This window comes from Manis javanica, chromosome 10 (genome assembly GCF_040802235.1).
Source record: "Manis javanica isolate MJ-LG chromosome 10, MJ_LKY, whole genome shotgun sequence".
NCBI classification, from domain to species: domain Eukaryota; kingdom Metazoa; phylum Chordata; class Mammalia; order Pholidota; family Manidae; genus Manis; species Manis javanica.
In genome coordinates this window covers 82,081,571-82,089,559 of record NC_133165.1, presented here as the reverse complement: position 1 = coordinate 82,089,559, position 7,989 = coordinate 82,081,571, and the positions used below count along the sequence as shown (strand labels likewise).

The 7,989-nt window shown below is 38.4% G+C and overlaps 1 pseudogene; it reads left to right on the top strand.

Moving 5' to 3' along the window:
* Positions 1–3,496: 3,496 nt before the first annotated feature.
* Positions 3,497–4,436, top strand: LOC140843874 (olfactory receptor 6C2-like; annotated as a pseudogene).
* The last annotated feature ends 3,553 nt before the right edge of the window (positions 4,437–7,989 follow it).

Sequence of the window (7,989 nt, the reverse complement as noted above, 5' to 3'; positions counted from 1 at the left end):
ACAATACACATAACAGGATATACATACATAGATAACAATATATATATATACATAAGCAATAGTAATTTATGCTTAGATTTAGGAAATATTGTCAGTAGAACAGGATATTTGTACAAAAACGTCTGTATCACAGCTGAAGGTTGAGTTAAAAAGATTTATATATTTATAATAAAAATTGTAGAATCACTTAATAAGCTCAAGATAGTCATTTTTTATAATAGTGAAATGTTTTTTAAGCAATCTCAAAGTGTCAACTTTTAGAATTGACTTCAAATTGTGATGGAATGCACCAAAATGAAATACTGCGTCTTCTCCAAATGATACAAATTTCTAACTATTGAGAAAAAAGGTTTGTTTTTAATTGTCATAATAATTTGAAAGCCATGACATAAAGGATGCTCCATATTTATGAAAATGTCAGCTCATAAGAATATATTTACATTGGATTATATGGAAATATATAATAGACTAAGGGCGGTTATTGCCTTTAGCTTATTTTTCCATTTTTCTTATGTTAATTTTTTAATAATAAATAGGCATTACTTATGGTAAAAATATGTTACCAAAGAAGAAAAGGTGTAATTGTATTCTCTTACAGTAATTAGACACTATAGGTGTTATTGCAGAAAAGGAGTAAAAAGTAGGCTTGCTCTTTCTCATTTGATTTATATTTTGTGTAAAGTCCTTTGTTGGATAGCACTGTGGAATCTTCAGTTCTCTGAGGACATTGTCCCCACTGCTGCCTGTTTCAGAGTCCTTGCCAAAATATTACACAAAAGATTCATAAATAACTTTGGATCCTAATTCATCTGGGACTTGAGTCCACATACAAGCCATGCAAACCTTTCCTCATCCTTCTAACCCTCAGGCTGTTCAGGGATAAACAAGTAACTGAAACAACCATCTCTGCAGTCTTTGAGAGACTTAGAAAATTATTTTCTTTTAGAAACAGTTTTATATGTTTGACCAAAATTAGAAAGATATGAATAGTTAGTTGAATTGTGCTAAAAAGAAACAAGAGTTTATAATTTTGAGTTGAATGAAGGGTTTGATAGGGCTGGATTTGCATATCAACATATAGTAGGTCACCTAAAATAGGTGAAACAAAGGGCTTCTGGAAGCAACTTTGAATTGGGAATCATCTGCTGACATAATTTAGATCCTTGCACTCTCTGAAATGTTTAGTTTTCTATAAGACAAGAGAAGTAAACATACAGTAGCCAAACAATAGTGTTAACTTATTTTCAAGATATTTAGGAGCAAGGACATGGCCTAAAGTTTCAAGACTTGTGTAGGGCAGAATTGTGTTATGACAGAAGCAAGGAGAGGTAGGTGGCCTGTTTATGTTTTCTTTTCCATATCTTGTGTTGACTCAACTATTTAATTATTTTAATTACTGTATCTATTGTAACTATTCACTTAACTTATTGTTAGTTGTGTGATGTTCACATTCATGGAAGTGCCTGCTCATCCTAAAACATTAAACCAGGGTCATCCTTTCATTCCTTTACCAAAACCTGAAAACTCTTGGAGATTTACTATGGGTAATAGGCAAGTGGTTGATTCAGAGTATGTCCCACTTCTGAAGGAAAGGACTATTTTTAAAGTAATTAAGTGAAACATTCTCATAGCTAGTTAATTAGAATTTCTATAACAAATGACTTGGATTTTCTTCAATTTACTTATGGCTTTAAGCAAACATTAGAGATTGAAATCATTTTGGAAGGAATTAGTGTAGTTATTTGGTGTTAATAAGGATCAACCACAGAGCAGCTGATGGTCGTAATGCAGGATTTAAGAGTTTTAATCTGTGGTGTTAACATATTTCTGGCAGGTGTAGTGAGGAGGTTTGAATGGAATCCGTAAAGGAAAGCAGTTTCTATGAAAAAAAAACAGTGATAAGTCAGGTAAAACAATTTGCTTTCGCAGGTATTACATACATGCTGAGTGTGTAGTCAGGCTATGGTGTGACTCAGGAGCAACTCAGAGCATTTCCTCCTCCACACATAAAAGCCAACAAGAATCACCTAAAGTAGAGTAAGAGGTTCGTCAAAAGTAACATTTATCAGAGTGGTTTTTTTGTTTTATTTTGTTTTTTATTTTGGTATCATTAATATACAATCACATGAGCAACATTGTCGTTCCTAGATTCCCCCCGTTATCAAGTACCTACCACACACTCCATTACGGTCAGTGTCTATCAGCGTAGGAAGATGCTATAGAGTCACTACTTGTCTTCTCTGTGCTATACTACCTTTCCCATCACCCCCCTACATTATGTGTGCTAATCTTAATGTCCCTTATTCTCCTTCTCCCTGCCTTCCCACCCACCTCCCCCAGTCCCTTTTCCTTTGGCAACTGTCAGAGTAGTTTTAAAATTGAATCCACATTATAAACAAATGACTTATCTATATCTGAGGTTATATATTACCTTGAAGTAACTCTCTATCTCAGTTCCACTGCTCTGTGCTTATTACGTTAAACAAGATGAAAATCCTGTTTCCAACAAATTTTTTACACCCTCTAATTAACATAGAGTGTGACAAAATCACATAGAAAATTTTTAAAGTGGCTTGGGAGATTTGGAAGTAATTCTCTAAAGAGTGCAAGTAGAAAACAGAGGAATGAATCACAGAGAGTCAGGTATATGTCAGAATCAGCAATGGATTAAGTAAGGGGGGAGAGAAAATAAGACAATTAGATAATATTTTTTTTCCAGACAGGTAGCCCATGTAACATGACTTGTTCAGGGAACAGAGACTTCAACGGCATTAGTAGATGGATCTAGATACATCTTGTGTCAAAAACACACCTCATGTGTTTTTAGTTTATTCAGGGGGAAAAAAGGGCTACAAACAGATAGTGAAACTGGGTAAAATTTGGGTTATTGATAAGGGAAATATTCTTAAGGGAACAAATGTGTGATGACCTAATCTACTCCAAAGTGCAAATTAAAAGAATAGTGCACATTAAAAAATTTATCAGGGAAAATTTTGTTTTCCTTTGACTATATTATTCAAAAGACCCATAAAAACTTTAATTTTTCCCAGCACTTGTCATGACCATTTAGTAGGCTATAAAATCAATTTTACGGTATTTGTATTTATTTTTAATGAGATACATTAGAACATAAAACATTAGAGATCAGGGCACCAAAGGATCAGTATTTTATTGTCATTTTTGTTCCCAGTATATGTGTGTAAGTATTTGTGTGGGTGTGAACTTGTACAATGGGATGCAGTATAAAATATATATGTTACCATATGTTATAGTAAAAACATTTGAAAACAAGGTTTCTGATCCATATAATAATATGCTATCAACAGAGCCTAGTATGAGTTATTTTTAAAATTTATTATTAAGTAAAACAAAACACATGTAAAATACGGGTGACTTTTCTGAACAAAACCATAATATGACTATTTTACCACCGCATTTTCAGAACTTAGATCCTTTGCTTTTACATGCAGTTTGGGCAAAATTCAGCCCCCCTGGAATGAGAAACCACACATCTGTAACCAGTTTCATCCTTCTCAGATTGACAGATGACCTTCAGCTACAGATTCTGATTTTTATATTTCTACTGATCACCTACATGTTGAGTGTAACTGGAAACCTGAGCATCATCATCCTCACATTAGAGGATTCTCACCTTAAAACTGCGATGTACTTTTTTCTCCAAAATTTTTCCCTCTTGGAAATCTCATTCACTTCTGCCTGCATTCCTAGATTCTTGTACAGCTTATCAACAGGTGACAGGACTATTACCTATAATGCTTGTGTATGCCAACTTTTTTTTACAGATGTTTTTTGCAGCAGCAGAATTTTATCTCTTGGACACCATGTCCTTTGATCGATATGTAGCCATCTGCAAACCCCTGCACTACATGACTATTATGAGCTACAGGGTCTGCAAAAGGCTCGTCTTCTGCTGTTGGATGATGTCTTTGTTGATCGTATTGCCACCACTCAGCTTGGGACTGGACCTGGAATTTTGTGCCTCTAATGCCATTGACCACTTTGCATGTGACGCTAACCCTATGCTGAAGATCTCATGCTCAGATACATGGCTCATAGAGCAGATGGTTATTGTCTGTGCTGTGATGACTTTCCTCATGACTCTGGTGTGTGTGGTTCTGTCCTACATGTACATCATCAGGACAATTCTAAGACTCCCCTCTGCCCAGCAGAGGACAAGAGCCTTTTCTACCTGCTCATCCCACATTATTGTGGTTTCCATCACCTATGGCAGCTGCATCTTTGTTTATATCAAACCTTCAGCAAAAGATGAAATGGCCATTAATAAGGGAGTAACACTACTCACTACTTCCATTTCCCCCATGCTGAACCCATTCATTTACACTCTGAGGAACAAACAGGTGAAACAAGCCTTTAATGACTTAGTCAAAAGATTTAAATTGCTCTCAAAGAATTAGTGGAATGTTGATGTCAGTATCCGTAAGCAAATTTTCTTCAGTTTATGTCTCCTTTTGACTTTTCCTGATCTAGATTTGGCCTTCAATTCGGTACCAGCCCTGGTCAAGTCACCCCTTTGATCTCCTTATAAAAAAGCTTCTTTCAGATGATGATTGTAATGAAGAAAAATGAGAATAGATGTCTCAGGAAATCTAAGCATGACTTCACTCCTAACATTTCCTTTCCAATTGTAAAGGTTTGGGAAATTTATCTTCAAATATTAATACAATAGAGAACACCATTCCCTTAAAAAGAACACATACAAAAAACAAACCAAAAACCTTACTTAAATAAGAGACTTAATTTTGAAAAGAATTGAAACTTGTCTGTTATAAGAAAAATTTCATAAACTGAAGATAGATTTTTAAATGAGGAATAAGTATAAGATTTAGGATTTGAAAGAAGCATTTACTAATGGAAAATCTTTGAAATCACACAATTCACATATTTTATTGACTAGATCCTACCTAATATGAAAGTTATTTGAAATTTGCCAAAGGGTCATGAATTAAGTAACAATGCACTTGTAATTTCTGTTAAAGATAAATCCTTCACTGAAGTTACATAAAACGTATTTATATTGGTATCCCAATTAAATTGTTTAATCTTGTATGTAGAGTATTTTAGCAAACAGATGGCAGCAAGTCCAAGAAAACTAATATGGGGCTAGAGGAGTAATATATTAATAAGCCTTAAGCCAATTATATTATGAATGAACAAATGAGAAAAAGAATAAAATGTGAATACAAATATCAATGTGATGATATGCTTTTTTAAGTGAAGAATATGTCAATTCAAGAGACCAAATTACACACTTAATTATAATCCCTCAAAGAAACACCAGCATTTCATTATTCAGTACATTTTGTTCCAAGTTCCTCTTCCATAATGCAGCATAGTAAAATTTCCTTTGATCCTTTTTCTGTATTTCAGGCCACTTCTCCTTTCATGGACAGCGTAGGCATGAATTTACCCCTCATTTTTCAACTTCCTAACCTCCAGTTTAGATGACATTCCCACAAGTAATTTATTGCTGACTTTGTCTTATGATTCCACCAGCAGTACCCCAGGCCTGGGTTAGTTCGACTCATTCCCACTCCTGTCATCACTTACCCGCTGCTTTCATTCCTTACCAAACTGCAATTGCATGTTTAGTTCTCCTTATTCTACTCTCAACGGCAAATACATTTGTCAAGGTTTCCTCATAGGCCAAACTCTAGAAAGCTTTATGCCTGACACAGACAAATATTAGGTGCTTAACAGACAATTTTCCAATATGATGGTTTGAAACTTCTGATGATGTAAAGTGAGAACTAATATGTGAATAGAAAAAACACAGAAGTAACATTTGACACGAATCTGTGCATAACAGAGTGGGTCAAATTACATTTCCAGAATCTCTCACCCAGCTTTAGTGCATCTCCATATCAACAGGTGTTTCCAAGGGGTGGAGAGAAGTAGTCCATCTGAACCAGAAAGGTTGGGGGGAGTATTTGCTCGCTTCTGATGCAACAGGAGAGAGAGAGACAGACGCGGGTTGAATGCTTGTAAGCAATAAATGGGTTTTAAACTTATTTCTCCCTTTGACTGATTTCAGTTTCAAAGGTTTTTTACCCTGGGATTTCCTCTCTGGAGTTACACCTGGCGGTAGTTGGCAGGACCTCTGAACCTGAAATCTGTCTAAATGGGTGTGACCCTTTGGTGGGCTGACTCTAGAGATAGTGAGGAGATGCCTAGAACCTCCAATGTAGATAGTGGGAAGGCACCAATGGCTGCAGTAGTAGAAGGTGCAGCTTCACCTGGAAAGCCGCTACCTGTGTCGCCTCCAATTGGGGAGCTCTTAGTGGGGGAATTGATCTGGTATAAAATACCTCCAAGAGGGTTTGGGCCTTCCCCAGAATTGGGGAAGGTTGGAGACATCAGATGCTGCAAAATTAGCCCACTGTGAGATAGAAGGGTGCTTAGAGGCCTGAGTGTTTTTGTAGCAGCTGGCATTGTAGGATCTTTGTTTGTCGAGATAGTGGAAAGGGTTACTGAGGAGAGAGACAGACTTTTGCATCGCTTGGAGGAGCTGGGTGGTAACCTATGGGATGCCCTTAAAGAGGAGAGACCGTTATTGAGACGATGGATCACGCTCCTGGGATGAGGCAGCAGAAGCCACATTGCAGAAGGTTGTTGGGGAGTGGAAGGAAGGAGCAGTGCCTTCAGCCCCGGAGATGGTGGAGGAGCTGGAGCTGTGGGGGGAAAGAGGTGGTGCAGAGGATGTGGAGGCGGGGCAGGAGCTGATCTGCTGCCACGGCCACCGCCCGAGGCACCAGCCTCTACTGTGTTAAAAGCCCACGTAGCTGTAATTAAAAAAATAAAAATAAAACAACCGCAGGCTCCTCAGAGTGAGGAGTCACCCCTCCCCGGGTTGTGGAGCACTCCATGCTCCACCCCTACACCCAGGATGAGCTGTGGGACATGAGCGTCCAGTACAGGCAGACGCCAACGTAACCTCTGCCTGCATGGCTTTAATGTCTCTGGGATATGGGGGTGGAAAATGTTGTCATGTCTGGTCCTGAAATGAGTAGACTGGCTTCCCTGATGACTCACCCTTCCCTCTGGCAATGGTTGCAAAGTGCCCATCATGCCTCAGGGAATCAGACACCTCTGGATTGTCTGACAGTGCCATCAGGGCAATTTGGCCTAATCAGGGTGATTTTTCATACTTACCCACTAGCTGGAAAACATATGTAGAGCTCCAATAGGTATAGCAGAAATTGGGCATGAAAAATATTGTCTGTAGTATGGACATCAAGACTCCAGAGAGGAGTTGTTCCAAGTAAGAATGAGAAATCTGGTGCTCAATTCAGTTTCCACATCTTTCTTTGGGTCCCTAGTGACTACTCTTGCCCCCCACATAGGGCAACCCAAAGTGAGGCTACTTGAACTTTAGCAGATCTGGGGGAGATTGAAACAATAAGATCACAGAAGTAGGTACAGGCTATGACTGAAAGGCGAGGTACAAAAGACCCATCGAGGACCCAGATGAGGGTTGATTTGATAATGGCTGGGGTAGTGAAAGAAAACTTTGATGGACAGCCCATAGAAACTTGTTAGAACTGTGGCCCCAATTAAAGCCTGAGCAGTGCATCTGGCTGCTGAGATCCAGGACACAGAAGCTGGAGTCAAAGCCTCACATCCGGCCTGAGTCCCTGCAAACTTCCTGGGGGAAAGCACTCAGACTTTGCTTGGGCCCCTCACCCCACAGGAGGGCAATTGGGCATCATGGTTTGAGTCAGGGAGGCAAAGATGCCTATCTTGGGGGACATGGTAGGGAACAGATGCCACATGTAGAATTAACAATTCCTTGGTACCCTGAATTGTCAATGAATTGTGCAAAAAATGTACAATGTGTCTTGATGCTAGTGAACAAAGGAACTGAGTGTTCTCTAATTTATAGCAAACCAGAGCATTTTCCTAGAACTTCTGCTGTGATAGATGGCTATGGAGGTAAGGCAATTAGAGTGA